The sequence below is a fragment of the Schistocerca americana genome, chromosome 2 (assembly GCF_021461395.2).
Source record: "Schistocerca americana isolate TAMUIC-IGC-003095 chromosome 2, iqSchAmer2.1, whole genome shotgun sequence".
NCBI lineage: Eukaryota > Metazoa > Arthropoda > Insecta > Orthoptera > Acrididae > Schistocerca > Schistocerca americana.
This window is the reverse complement of record NC_060120.1, coordinates 610952317-610973633: the sequence shown is the minus strand read 5'-3', so window position 1 is coordinate 610973633 and position 21317 is coordinate 610952317. Positions and strand designations below refer to the sequence as shown.

At 45.4% G+C, this 21317-nt stretch overlaps 1 protein-coding gene across 1 annotated transcript in view; it reads left to right on the top strand.

The window, feature by feature from the left end:
• Positions 1-21317, top strand: part of LOC124594246 (transcription factor Sox-21-B) — a 159297-nt gene that overhangs the window by 10609 nt on the left and 127371 nt on the right. The window lies entirely within an intron of this gene.

The window sequence follows — 21317 nt, the reverse complement described above, 5'->3', positions numbered from 1 at the left end:
TGCTACACTAGGTCGATGGTCGTCTCTCAAACGCCGTGAACGGCGGCTCGAAACGTGCAGCACGCGCAGGCTGGTGGAAACAGTATTAAGGGGGTATCGACACTGATTCTGACAATGGCTATCGATGTGATCGAGTCAAAGAGATTACGAGGCGTGGAAGCTCAGCATAGAGATCGCTCTGGGGTCTCAGGTGGTCCCCTCATCTACAGGCCAGAATAGCTTTATAAGCGGTAGCCAGGAGCTCCACTGCCACACCGTTCAGTGAGAAAAGGATGTTGACATTTTCCTCGTGACGCGTTACCGGAACCTAGCTGCTCTCTGCAGGACTGGACTACGGTTTGCTATATGGATAATTAATTGTTGTGCTGATAACAACATTGCAACAACTTAAGAGCTCTCAAGTATTATTCTTCGATCATCAAGTTTATTCGCACATTCCAACCACACTCGTTGAAGTTTTGGGCGCGTTGGTACACAGAAACCAAAGAAGCGTCTATAAAACTGATCATTTTCTACCAAATATTAATAACTGGAATTCTCATAGTCCCACTACCAGATAGCCTTTCGGTCGCCAAGTCTTGGGCTCTCCAGTGGGTCATTATTCGAGCAGACAGGCTTTTGGAGCTCAAAATAAAGAGTGTAAAGCAAATCCTTACCGTAGATCCTTACAGCTCGCTCCAAAAATGGTTAAACGACTGAAATCTCAAAGTTTTCTAGATCAATTAGTATGCCGTGAGAACATCAAAAACTTGCATAGGAATATTATCTTGCACATCGCGCCATTTTGCTCTTTACTAATGAGAAAGGGAAAAGAACAGAACGAAAGAGAATTCCTGCAGAATTCTTAAACACATTGTGAGTTCAAATATAATAAATTTCCTTGAGGCAGAAAAGCTTCTGTCAACAAACCAGCACGGATTTAGAAAGCATCGCTCGTGCAAAACTCACCTTGACCTTGTTTCACGTGACATCCTACAAACCATATATAGAGGACAACAGGGAGTTTCCATATTCCTAGAGTTGCGGAAAGCGTTTGACACGGTGCACACTGCAGACTGTTAAGGAAGGTACGAGTGTCGGTTAAGGTTCCTATATACGTTAGTCACTCGAAGACTTTAAGTAACTGAATACAGTACGTTGTCCTCGACGGCTAGTGTTCATCAGCGACAAGGGTATCGTCAGGAGTAACCTATGGGCGTGTAATAGGACCGTTCTTAATCTCTATAGCCGGCCGTGGTGGCCGAGCGGTTCTAGGCGCTACAGTCTGGGACCACGTGACCGCTACGGTCGCAGGTTCGAATCCTGCCTCGCGCATGGATGTATGTGATGTCCTTAGGTTAGTTAGGTTTAAGTAGTTCTAAGTTCTAGGGGACTGATGACCTTAGAAGTTAAGTCCCATAGTGCTCAGAGCCATTTCAACCTTTTTTAACCACTATATACATAAATGATCTGGCGGACATGGTGAGCAGCAACCGGAGGCTGTTTGCTGACGACTTTGTCTTGTACAGGAAGGTGTCGTCCTTAACTGACTGTTGAGTGATGCAAGGTGACTTACAATTTCTGACTGGTATGGTGGGTTCACCACCAGCTTGCTCTAGGTGTAGAAAAATGTAAATGAATCCAGGTGAGTAGGAAAAACAATCCTGCAGCGTTTGAGTACAGCATTAGTAATGTGCAACTAGACACAGTCACACCTATTAAATATCTAGGCGTTTCAAAGCGGTATGAAATAGAATGAACAGGTGAGGCTGATAGTCGGAAAGGCGAATTATGGATTTCGTTTTATGGGCAGAATATTGGGGAAGTGTAGACCTGTGAGCCAACGGCCTTACCACAATGGTAACACCGGTTCCCATCAGATAGCCGAAAATAAGGGCTGTTGTGCTTGGCTAGCACTTCTATGGGTCACCATCCGCGTCCGCCGAGCGCTGTTAGCAAGCAGGTTGCACTCAGCTCGCGTGACGCCAATTGAGGAATTACTTGACTGAGAAGTGGTGGCTCTGGCCACGAAAACTGAAAACAGCCGGAAGAGTGTGGTGCTGAACGCATGCCCCTCCATATCCGCATCCGGTAACGCCTGTCGGCAGAGGATGACATGGCGGTCGGTCGGCACCATTGGGCCTCACGAGGTCTTTTTGGACAGAGTTTCGTTTACAAGATGTATCAAGCGGACGACATATGCAGCAGTAGTGTGTTCTTGAGTACTGCTCGAGTATAACCAGAACGCCCGCCCTGTTGGCCGTGCGGTCTAGCGCACGGCTTTCCGAGCGGGAAGGAGCGCCGGTCCCCGGCATGAATCCACCCGGCGGGCTTGTGTCGAGGTCCGGTGAACCGGCCAGTCTGTGGATGGTTTTTAGGCGGTTTTCCATCTGACTCGGCGAATGCGGGCTGGTTTCCCTTATCCCGCCTCAGCTACACTATGTCGGCGATTGCTGCGCTAACAAGTTCTCCACGTACGCGTACACCACCATTACTCTATCACGCAAACATAGGGGCTACACTCGTCTGGTGTAAGACGTTCCCTGGGGTGTCCACCGGGGGCCGAACCGCACAATAACCCTGGGTTCGGTGTGGGGCGGCAGAGGGGTGAAGTGGACTGTAGTAGTCGTCGTGGTTGCGGACCACTGCGACTGCGGCGGGGACGGAGCCTCTCCGTCGTTTCTAGGTCCCCGGTTAACATCACCAGATCGGATTAAAGGAAGACATCGAAACAATTCAGAGCTGTACTGCTAGATTTGATACTGGTATGTTCGAAAAGCTCACAAGTATTATAGAGATACCACGTGAACTCAAACGGGAATTCCTGTAGGGATGACAACGCCCTTTTTACGAGGCACTACAGCGGAAATTCATAGAACCGGCATTCGACGCCGATTGCAGATCCACTGCCCTGACGCCAACGGATGTTTCGCGTAACGACCACGAAGATGAGACAAGTTAGGAATCGACGGAGGCTTACAGACAGTCGTTTTTCCCTCTTTTTATTTGCGAGTAGAACAGGAAAGGAAATAACTAGTACTGGTACAGGATACTCTCTGCCACGCACCGTACAGTGGCTTGTGGAGTAATGTGGATGTAAATCTTCGCACAGTAATGCCACGCTAACCCACTGGTTCCACAGTTTTCCTTCACAGCGCCGTCCCCCCAGCCTGAAATCTCACTCTCTCCTTCTTTCTGCCTGCAAACGAACAGTGAAGTATCCTCGTGGAACAGCACGGAGAATTAAACACGAGGCAAAAATTCGGCGCGAGTGCGAGGCGGCCTCGGAGAGCGGCGAGGTGTCGGCTGGCGACACGGGGTCGCCCGCCCCCTCTCTATTATGACAGTGGCTTTGGAGGGCGCGAAACAACACGGCCAAGTTGTCGGCACAATCTCATTCCGGCGCCTGGCGTCGCGGCGCCGTCATTAAGGCGGCCGGGTCGGAGAGCGCGCCATTGTGCTCCGCATTACGGCGCGGACAATGCGCCGCTGAAAAGGACATCGCGGAACAAGAAGCCGGCAGACACACTGCATTACAAAGTCCCGCCGGCGGGGCTGCTCCACCGCGATAAGAATTAATTAGCGGCGCCTTTTGTGCGCAATTCTGGCGACGCGGGAGAAAACACGCGTCCTTATGGCAGCAGACACGTGCCGGACACTGCGCGCTCATCCTCGCCACGAAAACACCTTTTCAATGGGCTAAGCTTCATCTCCGAGGGGAAACGGCGATGATGCTGTGAATTCTATTCTGCCGACTGAATGCGGCTCGATGTCTCCAGTACCGTCTCCCTTCACTACCATTCTTCTCGTTAATTTTGCTTGGACAGAAACTTCCAGTACCTTTACAACAGCTAAACTCTGTAAACAGTTTCTTGCGTCATACCTCCGGCGCCTTGATTAACTGATATTTTCCATCGATGATTCGCTAAATCCATTCTCTTCCTTTCTTCGTGATACCTGGGAAGAAACCTCACTCACCCATTATTCTTTTTTTTTTCTTTTACTAACGACGCACGTTTCTGAGCCGTACCCACCACTTCGAAGTTGCATTATTTTCACCTCATGGCCCGTCTTCACTTACGTGAGAGTACTTTCTTTACAGTGACATATGTTCTGCGAGCCGTAGTGTTCACCTAAACAGCTGGAGGCTGTGATTCCGAGGCCTCGAAAAGCGGAGGGTACATAGTTAAGTCTCCAGTCGAGTATGGTCTGGATTTCCAGTGCGTTTACAGTGCGAAGAAAGATGGAATAAAAAATGACAGAAATAAATAGATACAAGGAGTGTCAAAGTCTTTGCTACAAGCGTCTTGGGTTTACAGATTACGGCGTCGTGAGGAACTAGGTTCTAGATTTCGCCCAACTGGCTAGATGGGCAGCATACTACACCCCACTAAAATGATAGACTGATTTATAACAAGAAAACTATAAGAATAAGTATCTGTAATCGGATATAGAAATCTTAGAACCGAATCATGAATTTAAGCTTTTGCTCCGTGTAATGCCTATCACTCGGAACAGCTGAATGGATTATAGGCGACACACGTTGTATATGAACGCTACAAAGTGTCTACATCCTCACGTATCTGAGGCATATAACCAGTCCGAATCGACACCTAGCGTTGCCGGAACAGTCAGCGAACATTTTACCTGCAAAAAAAACTTGGTCCCCATGATGTGATCAATCACCCCAAGACCAACATGTTGAGTCGTTCAGCGTCAAACAGTAAGCGCCCCTTAATGTAGATTGTAGAATATTAATAACGTTTGTTTTATTTATAAAACCTTGCGAGTTTCCACATAAAAAATTCGGAGGCATTACTGTTCGGCACGCCCTCGTAGTATATTCAGCACAGTGAAGGAGGCAGATGAAAGAGTTGTTGTTTTGCGTTAAACATATGTATTAAACACACATCAAAAAAAGTTTTGCATCACCTCGGTTCCGAGAGTTCCGAAACCTGTACAGATAATAGGAATAGAGATCAACATAAACATCTTTTCTGCCCTTTTTATTGCTCATGAAAGCCACACATTGCATGTTGCACCACCATACAGCGAGACCTTCAGAGGTGGTGGTCCAGATCGCTGTACACACCGGTACCTCTAATACCCAGTAGCACGTCCTCGTACATTGATGGATGCCTGTATTCGTCGTGGCATACTATCCACAAGTTCATCAAGGCACTGTTGGTCCAGATTGTCCCAATCTTCAACGGCGATAAGGCGTAGATCACTCAGAGTGGTTGGTAGGTCACGTCGTCCATAAACAGATCTTTTCAATCTATTCCAGGGTTCATGTCTGGAGAACATACTGGCCACTCTAGTCGAGCGATGTCGTTATCCTGAAGGAAGTCGTTCACAAGATGTGCACGATGGGGACGGGAACGGTTGTCCATGAAGACGAATGCCTTGCCAGTATGCCGTCGATATGATTGCACTATCGGTCCGAGGATGGCATTCACGTATCGTGTAGCCGTCACGGCGCCTCCATGACTACCAGGCGGCTTACGTCGGTCCACATAATGCCACCCCAAAATAGCAGGGAACCTCCACCTTGCTGCCGGGTTTCCTCCAAAGACGTCTCCAACGATTGTCTGGTTGAAGGCATATGCGACACTCATCGTTGAAGAGATCATTATTCCAATCCTGAGCGGTCCATTCGGCATATTGTTGGGCCCCTGTGTACCGCGCTGCATGGTGTCGCGGTTGAAAAGATGGATCTCGCCATGGACGTCGTGAGTGAAGTTTCGCATCATGCTGCTTATTGCGCACAGTTTGAGTACTAACACGACGTAGTGTGACTGCACGAAAAGCATTATTCAAGATGGTGGCGTTGCTGTCAGGGTTCCTCCGAGCCATAATCCGTAGGTAGCGGTGATCCACTGCAGTAGTAGCCCCTGGGCGGCCTGAGCGAGGCATGTCATCGACAGTTCCTGCCTCTCTGTATCTCCTCCATGCCCGAACAACATCGCTTTGGTTCACTCCCAAACGCCTGGACACTTCCCTTGAAGAGAGCCCTTCCTGGAACAAAGTAACAATGCAGACGCGGACGAACCGCGGTATTGACCGTCTAAGCATGGTTGAACTACTGAAAACACGAGCCCTGTACCTCCTTCCTGGTGGAATGACTGGAACTGATTGGCTGTCTGACCCTCTCCGTCTAATGAGCGCAGCTCATGCATGGTTGTTAACATCTTTGGGCGGGTTTAGCGACATATCTGAACAGTCAAAGGAACTGTGTCTGTGATCCAATATCCACAGTCAACGTCTATCTTCCGGAGTTCTGGCAACAGAGGTGATGAAAAACATTTTTTGATGTGTGTAGATAGTCTATGAGTATACGGATGTCTGCAGTTATAGCTACTTTGTGGATTAAAGTCTGGTCCGATGCGGATGTCTGCGAGTTTTGTGTTAGAAGGCAGTGTCATATTACGATTTCCGTCTATTTGGCTTGTGCAGACATAAGTACTGTTTTGTATGAAGTCAGTGAATTTATCAACATTGTTCTTAAACATATTTACGAGAACAAAACGCAATGCTTGTTATATCGACAAGTGCAGCACGATAAAAAATTTCAAGGCCGTAGTGATATGATCTGTATTTTATAAATGACATATGTGACTTACATTTAACAGTATGCAAGATACGACTTCATCTGACTTCCCAGTGCTGAAGAAGTGTTTCAAAACAAATTCACAAAAAGTTGTAATTTACGTATAAAAATCTGACAGGCTGTGTTATATTAAATTGTGGTCGTGATCATCGACTATTTCCTTACTCTATGGAACGTAAATCTTGAGGGAAACTTCAGAAGAAGGAAAATTAGGCCACTTGAGACCCTACCGTCAGAGGTCCGGTGTATATTATCAATTAAATTAGTTTGCATAATTACAATATCAGCAAACAGTATACGGTTGAAGAACTTGCTGTGGCACAGAAGTATAAAAGACTTCAGGATGCGGTGTTTCTGCGGACATACGAAAGCGTGCAGAAAAGTAATGCCTCAGAATTTCTTATGCGAAAATTTTTAAAATCTGTTAAAAAAAACAGAAGTTACTGACATTCTATTTCTGTATTCTTACGTTTGCATATTTACTTCTCAACGTAGTGACCCTGGCGACGAACACATTTCTGCCAACGAGGGACCATACTAATGATATAGTCTCAACCTCATCTCCGCTTGCACCGCTCCATCACAGTCAAAGTAAAGTCCTAAAAGGTTGAAATAAATGAGAATCGGATGGGGTCAAGTTGGGACTGTATGGAGGATGATCTGTGGCAGTGAACACAAGGCGTCGGATTTTCGCACCGCTCGTGTGTGGTCAGCATTGTCGTGTTGAAGGAGAGGGTGCTCCATGTGTGGAAAAACTCTTCGAATTCGACACTCGATTAGAGCACGTTGTTTTTGACGCACCGACGTAGTGACGCTACACACCATCATGCTACACGCTGTAATTCGGAGCCCTTTAGCGGCAGAGGGCTGCAAATCTGTAGACATGAAGAATAAATATGTAGAATGTCAAAAAGCTTTGAGTTTTCGCACAAACAATTAGAAGGCACTACTTTTCAGCATACCCTTTTATGAGGGTTGTTCAATAGGTAAAGCTGCACATCGGCCAATTTCGGTTGAAAAAATGCGTAATTTGTTATCGGACATTGTGGAATATTCTTGCTTCAGCCCTTATAGTTTCACGAAATTCCGATAGGTAGCGGATCTGTACATAGCTTTCAAAGTGGCATTTGTAATGGAAGGGTACCGTAAGCAGAGAGTCGTCACTGAATTGGTTTTGGAGAAAAACCAAAGTATAGCAGATGTTCATAAACTTTTGCGGAAAGTCTACGACGACCTGGCAGTGAATAAAAACACGGTGAATCTTTGGCTGCTGCATCTGTCACACCTCAAGAAGGTCGCGCAAGACTGTCCGATCTTCGCATGCCGGCCAACCTCATCCTACTGTGACTCCTGCCATGTTGGAACGTACGGACACTCTCATTACAGGTGTTGGACGGATCACAATCAAGCACCTCTCTGCTCAACTGGACGTCTCTGTTAGTAGCGCTGACACACTCGTCTACTAGTTGGGGTAATCAATGGCGTGTGATCGAGCGGGGTGGCGAAGTGGTTAGCACACTGGGCTTGCATTCAGGAGGACGACGGTTCAAACCCGTGTGCGGCCACCCAGATTTAGGTTTTCCTCGATTCTCTAAATCGCTCCATGCAAATGCTGAGACGGTTCCTTGGAAAGAGCACAGTCGATTTCTTTCCCCAACCTTAACACAATTCGAAATTGGGCTCTGTCTCCAAAGACATCGATGTCGATGTGACGTTAAATCGAATCTCCCCGCCTTCATTTTTCAAATGAGTGTGTCTGTTGGGTTCCTCGCCTGGTAACAGAAGACCACAAAGAGCAACGAAGAACCATCTGTGCGGAACTGCATGCGCGTTACGAGTCTGATAAGGAGGTTATTGATGTAGTAAGACTCTGGCTCCGCCGTCGACTAGTGGAGTGACATCATGCGGGTATACAGGCTCTCCCAGCAAGGCGGCATAAGGCCGTTGCATTGAACAGAGGTTACGTTGGAAAACAGGGTTTTGTAGCCAGAAGAGTAGTGAATGATCTGGTGTTTTGGAATCCTGAATAAAACCAATCCGCTTTCAGAAAAAGAAGCATTGCTTCACTTGTTGAACGTCCCTCGCATTTCCTCTTATGCGCTAAAACCGAGCAGGGAGATGGCTACTGTGGGCTGCGTTACGTGACGATCTTGTTGTTGATACATGTTGATTCCCAGACGGGTTCTTTCCGCAAGTGCACGGTTAGCCGTCCTGTTTGTGGAGCGGCGGCGGCGGCGTATTAGCTGCGTTCTGCCGGCGACAGGCGTGATGGCTGGCGTACACGCGCAGCTGGCGCGCAGGCCTGCTGAAACAAAGCACCACATCTGCGCGGAGAACGTGCGCTCAGCTCCGAAGCCGTTTCTATCACGAGCAGCCTTTGTCCCGCTCTCACGCCCCGGCTAACAGTTGTTCTTCGAAGAAAGCCATTGTGCGTATGAGTTGTTAATGCCTTTTCTGAGTCCAGAATAGTCCACAGGCCGTTATTGTGCTCGGCGTTTGTTGCAGCTTACTAGGTCGCATATTTATGCTACACATATTAAGCCTGACAAAGCTGGAGTTTATGTTTGGCATAGTAAGCTGGCAGTCAAAGGAACCAATTGCTGGTGTTCCAACGCCTCTCACCATGCTCCTCAGACAGCGCTTTACTCAGCGTTCTATCGTGCCACGAAAACTGGTTTGAAACAATGGTGAAGAAATTATGAAGGGTCAGTTTATACTGGTGTAATTGGCGTACACTTCTCAAGCGGTAACTTGTATGGTGAATGAGCACGTACAGCAGTAAAAAGGCTCCATGTCTTATCTGTTTTGTCTGTCGCCACAAATATGGCGCAGGAAACAGTGGGACCGAAAAGTTGCTGGGGCAGTGGGACCGGAATGTTGCTGGGGACTGTATAGGCGTAAATACTTAATGAGCTTTAAATATATTTATTAACAATAAAACTAATCAGACCGTATGAACAGCGTCATCGTCATCAAATGTCTTCTGCTCAAAGGCAGGTTTTCACGTGGTAATCCTCCATGCTCTCCTGTCATCCTCTTGAGGTCGGCATAATCTTCGCTTCCCTTTATGACGTCTATCATCTTGTATCTCCTCGTTCCTATCAATCTCGTTCCACAAACTAGACCTTAAAAAAGCTTGTTATCAAGCACTCCCATCGCATCGAATATCCTATCCAGTTCGTCTTCAGTTCTCTTATAATCTGCAGCAATCTTCTCCTCTCACCAACCGTTTCTACATCTATATCTACATGGTTACTCTGCAATTCCTGTCATGCTCTTGACGTCGACATAATTTTTGCTTCCCTTTATGGCGTCTATCATCTTGTATCTCCTCGTTCCTGTCAATCTCGTTCGACAAACTGGACCTTCAAAAAGCTTGTTATCAAGCAGTCCCATCGCATCGAATATCCTATCCAGTTCGTCTTCAGTTCTCTTATAATCTGCAGCAATTTTCTCCTCTCACCAACCGTTTCTACATCTACATCTACGTGGTTACTCTGCAATTCACACTTAAGTGCCTGGTAGAGGGTTCATCGAACCATTTCATACTACTTCTCTACCAATCCACTCACGAACGGCGGATGGGAAAAAGGAACAAGTAAATCATTCCGTTCGAACTCTGATTTCTCTTATTTTATTATGATAAGCATTTCTCCCTACGTAGATGGGGGTCAACAAAATATTTTTGCATTCGGAAGAGAAAGTTGGTGATTGAAATTTCGTAAATAGATCGCGCCGCAAACAAAACCGCCTTTGTTTCAGTGACTGCCACCCCAACTCGCGTATCATATCAGTGACACTCTCGCCCCTATTGCGCGATAACATGATGTCCTCCGTCAATCCTATCTGGTAAGGATCCCATACCGCGCAGCAATATTCCAGCAGAGGACGCACAAGCGTAATGTAGGCTGTCTCTTCAGTGGGTTTGTCGCATCTTCTAACAAGGGAACCTCCCCATCGCACCCCCCTCAGATTTAGTTATAAGTTGGAACAGTGGATAGGCCTTGAAAAACTGAACACAAATCAATCGAGAAAACAGGAAGAAGTTGTGTGGAACTATGAAAAAAATAAGCAAAATATACAAACTGAGTAGTCCATGTGGAAGATAGGCAACAACAAGGACAGCAGGAGTTCAGGAGCTCCGTGGTCCCGTGGTTAGCGTGAGCAGCTGCAGAATGAGAGGTCCTTGGTTCAAGTCCTCCGTCGAGTGAAAAATTTCCTTTCTTTATTTTCGCAAAGTTATGATCTGTCCGTTCGTTCATTGACGTCTCTGTTCACTGTAATAAGTTTAGTGTCTGTTTTACGACCGCACCGCAAATCCGTGCGATTAGTAGACGAAAGGACGTGCCTCTCCAATGGGAAGCGAAACATTTGATCGCAAGGTCATAGGTCAACCGATTCCTCCACAGGAAAACACGTCTGATATTTTCTATACGATACTGGTGACGGCATGTGCGTCACATGACAGTAATATGTTGTCGACCCACCTAACTTGTACACGTGGCGAGTGGATAAAAAGATTCTTCTACCTTGCCCGATTTAGGTTTTCTTGTGAATGTGATTATCAGTCCCAAAAAAGTGATCGCATCGGACGGACAATAATAATTGTCTCAAAACAAAAAATTAAAATTTTCACTCGAGGAAAGACGTGAACCCAAGACCTCTCGTTCCGCAGCTGCACACGCTAACCACAGGACCACGGCACTCCGGCAACCTTATTACCCTTGAAGTTGCATATCTTGCAAATGGACTACTCAGTTTGCATATTTTGCTTATTTTTTTCATAGTTCCACACAACTTCTTCCTGTTTTCTCGATTGATCTGTGTTCAGTTTTTCAAGGCCTATCCACTCTGCCAACTTATAACTAAATCTGAGGGGGGTGCGATGGGGAGGTTCCCTTGTAAGTGTTCCGCCAACAAAGCGCAGTCTTTGTTTCGCCTTCCCCACAATATTATCTATGCAATCTTTCCAATTTAAGTTGCTCGTAATTGTAATTCGTAGGTATTTAGTCGAATTCACAGCCCTTAAATTTGTGCGATTTGTCGTATACCCAAATTTTATCGGATTTATTTTAGTACCCATGTGGATGACCTTGCACTTTTCTTTGTTTAGTGCCAATACTCTTTCGTTACTCACTCTTTCCATCCAACGTATTCTCTCCATTCGCCTCGACATCCACATTTCGAATACTTCTAACCTTTTTTCACCCTCATCCCAGTGTCCACGCTCCTTCACCGTAGAGTGCCACACTCCAGACAAAACACTGGCCAAGCCTTTTCCTCAGACCTTTATCTAGTTTGCCACATAATCTCCTCGTTCTATCGAATGCCTCCTTCGCTATAGCAATGCGAATTTCTACCTGCTCCTTCAGTGATCGTGCTTCCTCGATATGTAAATCCTTTTACCTGGCCAGTAATAACTTGTCGTATTTTAACATTTGGCACCATCCCCCTTTTGCCGATCAACATACTAGTCGTTTTTGCTGTATTAATTCTCTTCTCATATCCCATACAAGTTTCATTCAGATCTTTTAGGATTTGAATACAGTTTGGTCATTTTCTGCCACTATTATCATGTTATCAGCAAATGCCATACATTCTATTCTCTTTCCACCAATACATACTCCTCGTTTTTCATCTAAGCCTTTCGCAATAATCTCTTTCAGTTATAAGTTGAACAATGAAGGGGAGAGGCAACAACCTTATATTACGCCCCTTCCAAAGCTGCTTCCTTCCGACGTTTCATTTCCAGTCCTTATCCTTACTTCCTGTTTCAAATAAAGATTCTGTACGAGTCGTCTCTCCTGCCAATCTACAGGCACAGCTAGCACCCCGTTCACAAGTATGCAATTTAATATTAGTACGACAAAGCAAACAGTAAAATTCTCCAACCCTCAGAATACTATAAGCTTTCCAATAAAAAGCAGAGTACAAACAAAAATACTAATATATCAAATATAATAAACAAGAAAGAAATAAAATAATCAAATGCCCCAGCAGAAACAAAAACGCCAAAACCGCGAACTATTACAGTCAACTACCAAAAGGAAAAGTAGTTATATACTAGAAACACCCTGAACCAGCCTATGCCATTTTGACCACAGGTCATAATATATGAAATCAATAATGCAACCAATGTTAGCACTAAAAGACTGAATAGAAAATTCGTTGAGAACAATTAACAGTAATATAAACGTTATTTTAGGCTTATCGTACTAGGCCCTTCAGCGATCCCGTCGCTATAGCAACTTGCACAACTGAAACTGAAACCCAACCAGGCACAGAGATTTCCTTAACCGAAATTTTGCACCACACTGAACCAATACAACTTCTCCTAACACCGTTGTGGCCGATCCCACACAATGTGCGCATCGAGCACAAGCCCCCGCAAGACCAGACCCGAGAGTCTACCAGACTGCCTCTTCCTTAAAGCTCGAACTTCGTGCTCTGCTTTTGAGTTAGTTACTTGGTGTACTGCCTTCTTACTGGCTGTCTTCATCCTGCCGAGTCTCTGCTGAGGCTTGGCGAAGCTTCCCTGACGACAGCAGTCACCCTGTCCTCCAGATAAATGAGCCTCAAACACCAGCCGCCAGCAGCTAGGCGCCACCCGTTCTGTTCAGTCGTATTATCCCCATACACGGAGCCCATGTTTATGGCAGACTCCTATGTTGTCAGCCCTCCACTGAACTCAAACAGAAGAATATGTCGGAAATGTTCCGATTTCGCCACTTGGCACTCCATCATTTTCTAACGTTTACAACTCCAGTCACTATTTCCAGATGACAAAACGACAATACGTAAACTCAAATAACGACAGTGAACTGCAAATGAAAAATGAAAATCGGTAGATAAACCCACGGCAACCGGAATATCAACGTGCAAAACAAAAGCGTTACGAGCGAGGTGGTACAGAGATGCACAGTGGACTTGCATTTTGAGGGGCGACGTTTCAAACCCACGTCCGATCATTCAGATTTATGTTTTGCGTGATTTCCCTAAATCGCTCCAGACAAATTACGCGATGTTTCCTTCGAAAAGGGCACGGCTGGTTTCCTACCCCATCCTTGAAACAACCCGATCCGTCTCAAGTGGCCTCGGGACATTAAACCCTAATATTCCTTCCTTCCCATATTGTTTCAACCAGTCTAAAGCAGTTTTCATACTTGACTTGTTTGCTACCATACATGTGTCCCTGATGTACAACATAATTTTGTTTTTAATGCTTAGACTTTACATGGAAAGTAAATTCACTGAATATACAGGTATCGATTCTCTAACGGTGACATGCTCTACGTATCCTGCTATAATCGATCAAATTTGTGTCGTTTTGCAGTAATTCGTTCCGTCTATATTGACAGTACATCTGATCAGTCGTTCCATCAAAATGGACTTTTCCTTCACTTTTAATTATATGGCTGTCCAGGGATGTTGATGCACTAAAGAAAGTGCGGAAAGCTGAAGGACGTGAAAATTCCGTGTGTTAACGATTTCCTTCACAAGCGCGCTACCAATGTGCCCACTCCTTTTAGTTTCGTTGGCCGCTGACGTTCACCACCCACACCAGACCAGCATCTGAACCTCCTTACAGCGACGCCTCGTGTCGTGATGAAACTGCTGTGAGGTGGGTAGCAGCACATCGCACTCATTCTTCAATCTTTCTGGTGTCCACCTGGCCTGCCTTCCCACAGTCCCTTTACAAAGAGGCCGGTAACCCCAGAGGCAAGCAACACCTTAAGAACCGGTCTAACGGGGAATCGACGCCGGGGCATTTCCTGACAAACCCTGTTTGTAATCCTCTAAACTGCCTCGGCCCCACGTTCCCAGAGGATGATGACACTCGCTCTTCCTCCAGGGAAGTACAAAGCCCATAGGACCTTACAACTAGTACCAGTAGGTAACAATCACAAATGCTCATGAACAGCTGCTCTCAGCAAGTGAAAGAAGGCTGAAAACGTACTTTCTGGGCACGAAGATGTATTTATTAAACGCGTATTCGATGAAAACGAGACAGATAGATTAACTGGAGTTATCGATTTTCCCAGAAATGGTGATTCATTTTCTATTAATGACAGATATTTTGTCTATGTAAACAGCCAGCAAATACTTGTTTCTGAATGTGAAGTGATGAACATCAGACTTATTTGACATATTTTCTCTAGATAACTTACGGTATAATATCTAGTTACTACGCACTTACCTTTTCAATGACGACCTAAATTAGCATCCAGTGAGTCTTGTCGTAATCATTTTACCAAAATCAAACAGAGATCCCTATAAATGGCTTCAATGTCCATGAAATTCTTGTTCAACACTAGTTCAATACAAGATCTCTTAAGAAAAAAGTACTAACAACGGCTGGCCGGAGTGACCGAGTGGTTCTAGGCGCTACAGTCTGGAACCGCGCGACCGCTACGGTCGCAGGTTCGAATCATGCCTCGGGCATGGATGTGTGTGATGTCCTTAGGTTAGTTAGGTTTAAGTAGTTCTAAGTTCTAGAGGACTGATGACCTCAGAAGTTAAGTCCCATAGTGCTCAGAGCCATTTGAAACATTTTTTACTAACAACCCTCAGCGGTAGATAGGCGAAGTTTTCATTGCTGGAATGGACATAGAATGTTATATCCAGTGTAAGAGAGTCATCTAATTGTTTAGTAGCCTCTATAAGTGATACGTTAAATACACGAATGAAGCGAGTGCGTCATTCACCATTGTAACATCTGAAGTAATTCCCATCTAAACGTCAATTTTTATACACTGAAGCCCCAAAGAAACTGGTATAGGCATGCGAATTTAAAGATATGTAAGCAGGCAGAATACGGCGCTGCGGTCGGCAACGCCTGTATAAGACAGCAGGTGTCTGTCTTAGATCGATTACTTCTGCTATGATGCCAGGTTATCAAGATTCAAGTATGTTTGAACGTTTTGTTATAGTCGGCATACGAGCGATGGGACACAGCTTCTCCAAGGTAGAGATGAAACTGGAGTTTTCCGGTACGACCATTTCACGAGTGTACCGTGAATATCAGGAATCCGGTAAAACATCAAATCTCCGACGCTGCTGCGGCCGGAAAAAGGTCCTGCAAGAACGGGCCCAACGATGACTGAAGAGAATCGTTCATCATGATAGAAGTGCAACCCTTCCGCAAAATGCTGCAGATTTCAATGCTGGGTGTGACAAGTGTCAGCATGCGAACCATTCGACGAAACAACATCGATATGGGCTTTCGAAGCCTGCATTTCAGCAGGGGCTGTTCAAGCTGGTGGAGGCTCCTTAATGGTGTGGGGCTTATGCAGTTGGAGTGATATGGGACCCTAGGTACGACTCTGACTGATGACACGCACGCAATCATCCCGTCTGATCACCTGCATCGACTCACGTCTATTGTGCATGCCAGACTGGGTCAATTCCAGCAGGACAATGCGACAGCCCACACTTGCAGAATTGCTACAGTGTTGCTCTAGGAACACTCTTCTGAGTTTAAACACGTCCGCCAGTCACAAAACTCCCCAGACACGAGCGTTATTGAGTATTTCTGGGATGCCTTGCAAAGTGCTGTTGAGAAGAGATCTCCATCCCTCATACTACTACGGATTTCTGGACAGCCCTGCAGGATACATGGCGTCACTTCCCTCCAATACTACTTCAGACATTAGTCGAGTCCACGCCACGTCGTGTTACGGCGCTTCTGCTTGCTCGAGGGGCCCTGCGCAACATTAGGCTTGTATACCAGTTTCTCTGGGTCTTCAGTGTATACACCTGAGACATGAATGTGTGGAGAGTACCTTTCTACGCATTAGCAGTCCTTCCAAGAACTGTGCTTTTGTTTTTTTGATCTTGTTTACATTTTAATGAAGAAGTCGTCCTATTTTAGTTCTATTGCAGACACATAGCATTGTTCACAGGTCCACAATTTAATCAAGCGTTGATTCGTTAAATTTTGCATTGCATCTTAAAGCACAGCATTCAAATGCCAAAACACTAGCCGAAAATATTGGTGGCTCCCAGTACGCGTAACAGTCTACATCCTAGAATGAAAGATACGCTGACCTGCACCAGACACATAAGGTAACATAACATATATGAAAATAAATGAAAAGACGGGAGCATGTTGTTGGGCGGCACATTGCACGACGTCAGCGTGGCTCTAGTGCAAAAAGGGGCTGGCCCCGCAACACGGGGCTTCTGAAGTAACGGGAAAAGGCAATATTTGGCCGGGAGGTAACTTATGGATGAAGTAACTTCTGGATGAGAACGGGGAAAAAAATGGCTCTGAGCACTATGGGACTTAACAGCTATGGTCATCAGTTCCCTAGAACTACTTAAACCTAACTAACCTAAGAACAACACACAACACCCAGTCATCACGTGAACGGGGAAGAATCATCGGGAAAATGGAAGGACGACGAAATGTGCCGACGAGTGTAGCCAGGGATCTTAGTACTGCCCGCAGAATAGTTTCACCTTAATCGGGAGGAGGGGGGGGGGCTTCCAAACTACAGGGACCGCTGCCCGAGAGAGAGGAGGTGGTCGACCACGGTGAGGAGGCGTTCGGCCATTGTGAACAACAGCAGTAGATGACCGCTACGTAATACAACAGACATCAAGGAACCAACGTCAGAGAGCGGGTGCAACTGCAAACACATTTCACAGTTCTGCAAGATTCGCAATTTCACGCTCCACAGTGACACGGTGGCTGCATGGGGGTGGCTCCTTTATCCGACGATCAGTGCGTTGTGTTCCATTGACAACCTCACGTCGGTGGCACCGTTTGCGATGGGGCCTTAGTAGGTCGCTGGAGGGAGTTGGCACCACATCTGCACACGCGCGTCATCTAATTCCCGCAAATTTCGGGGAGGAGGGCGATGAGCTCTGACGCCACATTAAATCACATCCGGGATCTGTTCGATCGGGCTCAGATTTGGCGGGTTGGCTGGATAGCACATCAATTGGAACTCATCACAGTGTTCCTCGAACCACTCCGTCACGCTCCTGGCCTTGTGACACGGCGCATTATCTTGCTGAAAAATGCCACAGCCGTCGGAAAACATGATCGTCATAAACGGGTGTACGTCGTCTGAAATCAGTGTACGATACTCTTTGACCGCCGTGTTGCCTTCCGCGAGCTCTACTGGAGTCACGGATGCCCACGTGAATGTTCCTCACAGCATAATGGAGCCGCCACCAGTTTGTCTCTGACCCGCAGAACAGGTGTCAAGGAGCTGTTCCTCTGGAAGACGACGGATCTACATCTACATCTACATCTACATTTATACTCCGCAAGCCACCCAACGGTGTGTGGGGGAGGGCACTTTACGTGCCACCGTCATTACCTCCCTTTCCTGTTCCAGTAGCATATGGTTCGCGGGAAAAACGACTACCGGAAAGCCTCCGTGCGCGCTCGAATCTCTCTAATTTTACATTCGTGATGTATTCGGGAGGGATAAGTAGGGGGGAAGCAATATATTCGATACCTCATCCAGAAACGCACTCTCTCGAAACCTGGACAGTAGGCTACACCGCGATGCAGAGCGCCTCTCTTGCAGAGTCTGCCACTTGAGTTTGCTAAACATCTCCGTAACGCTATCACGCTTACCAAATATAACCCTGTGACGAAACGCGCCGCTCTTCTTTGGATCTTCTCTACCTCTTCCGTCAACCCGACCTGGTACGGATCCCACAATGATGAGCAATACTCAAGTATCGGTAGAACAAGAGTTTTATAAGCCACCTCCTTTGTTGATGGACTACATTTTCTAAGGACTCTCCCAATGAATCTCAACCTGGTACCCGCCTTACCAACAATTAATTTTATATGATCATTCCACTTCAAATGGTTCCGGACGCATACTCCCAGATATTTTACAGAAGTAACTGCTACCAGTGTTTGTTCCGCTATCATACAGTTATACAGTAAAGGATCCTTCTTTGTATGTATTCGCAATACATTACATTTGTCTATGTTAAGGGTCAGTTGCCACTCCCTGCACAAAGTGCCTATCCGCTACAAGAACGTATCAGAATTCATCAGACCATGCAACGTTCTGCCACTGCGCCAACATCCAGTGCCGATGGTCGCATGCCCATTTCAGTCGCAGTTGCGGATGTCGTGTTGGTAACATTGGCACATACATGGATCGTCGGCTGCGAAGGCCGGTCGTTAGGAGTGTTCGATGCACTGTGTGTTCACACACACTTGTACTCTGCCCAGCATTAAAGTCTGATGTTAGTTCCTTCACTTCGCCGGCTGTCCTGTTCTACCAGTCTGCTCAGCCTACGACCGCCGACATTCGTAATGAGGGGTGGCCGCCCAACCCCAAGACTTCTGATCGTAGTTTCACCATGGTTTCGCCATGTGTTGAAGACACTCACCACAGCACTCCTCGAACACGCGACAAGTCGTGCAGTTCCCGAAATGCTCGTGCCGAGTATCCGGCCCATCACAACCTGCCCTCGGTCAAACTCAGATTACGCGCCTTCCCCATTCTACGGACGGACAGCACGCTTGCTGATCCTACGTGCATCTTAAGCGTGTCCGACTAGCAATTATTCCTCTTCAAGTGACGTTGCTATCCCCTGGACGGGTTTATATCGATAGTAGGTCGCTGGTCACAATGTTCTGGCTGATCGATGTATATCGTAATGCATCTAACTTATTCTATTTGACATAAAAAATGAAAGCTAATGAAAATCTAAAAGAAAAGGTAATTACGCTAAAAATTTTGAGAGAAAAAAGAAACCAAGTTTGTCACTTTTCCATTTATAGGGGAGATATTCGATAAAACTGAATACATTTTTCGTAATATTAATGTTGCAGCAGTCTTTCATACCAACAACAAATAGTATAGCGCACATCATCGATAAGACAAGCCAGTTTTATCAGTCCGGAGCATATAGCTGCAGTGCTTGTGATTAAGTTTAATTAGGCCAAGAGCCGGCCGCGGTGGCCGTGCGGTTCTAGACTCTGCAGTCCGGAACCGCGGGACTGCTACGGTCGCAGGTTCGAATCCTGCCTCGGGCATGGATGTTTGTGATGCCCTTAGGTTAGTTAGGTTTAAGTAGTTCTAAGTTCTAGGGGACTGATGACCTAAGATGTTAAGTCCCATAGTGCTCAGAGCCATTTGAACCATTTTTGAATTAGGCCAAACTGGACGAATGACGCGTATCAGACACAACAAACATATTTGTAGAAGTGAGAACAATCAGTCCACATTCTCTCTACATCTGAAAAACGAAACCATTCCGTGTCAAATGTTGAGTACAATTTACAGTTGTTGCACACAAGTGACAAAGGCCGCCAAATGGGTATTTTAATAGAGCTCGAAATTCACACACGTTTGGAGAAAAGTAGCGCTGTTTAAAATAAGAAACTGGTCTGAAAAATATGTTAATTTCATTCATAGTTTCAAAGACATGCTACAGACTATGAAATTGTTGGAATAGGGATATCAGTACATCTGGTCTAAATTTTACATTAGCACCTCATTACCCAACCTTTATTCCAGGTGGTCTATCCAGTTACTTGTTTTAAGCGTAATGTGTCTTCTTATTTTATTTATTTTAAGATGTCTGCAAATAGCTGAAGTATTGATTTCATTCATTTTCAGACTTCCGTAAAAGTAGCTGCAGTACATGTATTGACATGTTACCTCACTATAAACGCTGAATGTGGGTAAGCTTAGTCGCTCATTGTGTCTGAAGTTTTGTTGATATGGTTCATTCTGGCTCCGTCTGTTTACATAAGAATTCAACTTATATTCGTTATAACTTAGAACATTTAGCACACTACATACAGCATGATTTTAATTCAGCATGCGGCTCTATTACGGTTAAAATTGTAATTGGTTGTACATTATCCTCAACTACTGCTTTAGTTTGGTTATGTGAGATGTTGATAGAACTGTATTTTATGAAATCTAACTTGTTAAATGTGTTACACTGTAATATATTCAGACAAATCGTGTAGGCATACTTTTTATATATGTGTAAGGACTGTCCGTTAAAAGTTACTGTACGACAAAAGCGGTGCACATGTGGAATGTGGCTGTAGCTTCTTTCACATTAGCGTCTATGTGTGTCTGAAAGTCGTTACTTTTATGCATTTATTTCTGTCACCGCCAGTATGACTGTAACACTCTTAAGTAGCTTATATCTCGTAGATGTAACATACAGACTACGTGTTTTTACTTATCATAGCATATGTCACACAACTTGTATAGTCGTAAGACAGTAGTGACTATCGATGTGTAATAGCTCTGTGACTGCCTTTGGTCCTATCACTGATCAGTGATCAGCTGTGCAGTCGGCTGTATGTGCTATGCATCCCTTCACGGCGTTACCGCCGGTTACTGATGTAGCGTGAAGGAGTGCACATACAATTTTGCGAATCTTTTAGGTAATCTACCTATTTATTTTTTCTATTCTTATATCCATTCCAGTCTTATACGCGTTTTCTATTCCTGTGTGTCTTTTGATTGTTCTTTACTTCTTTCTACTTAGATCGCTTGAACATTTAGATGGCGCCTATACGAAATTCTGTATATAGTTTTCGCATGGCATCTTTTTCCACTTGCACTCGGGTGTTCCTTTACTGTGAGAGAAAAACAGCCATCTGTTTTGGTTATTTATAATTATCTTAACTAATTTTACATCAATCTTTATACTTTGTGCTATTAATACTGCTATCGTATACTACTACCACAGTACATAACAAACAATACAAAAGTAACAT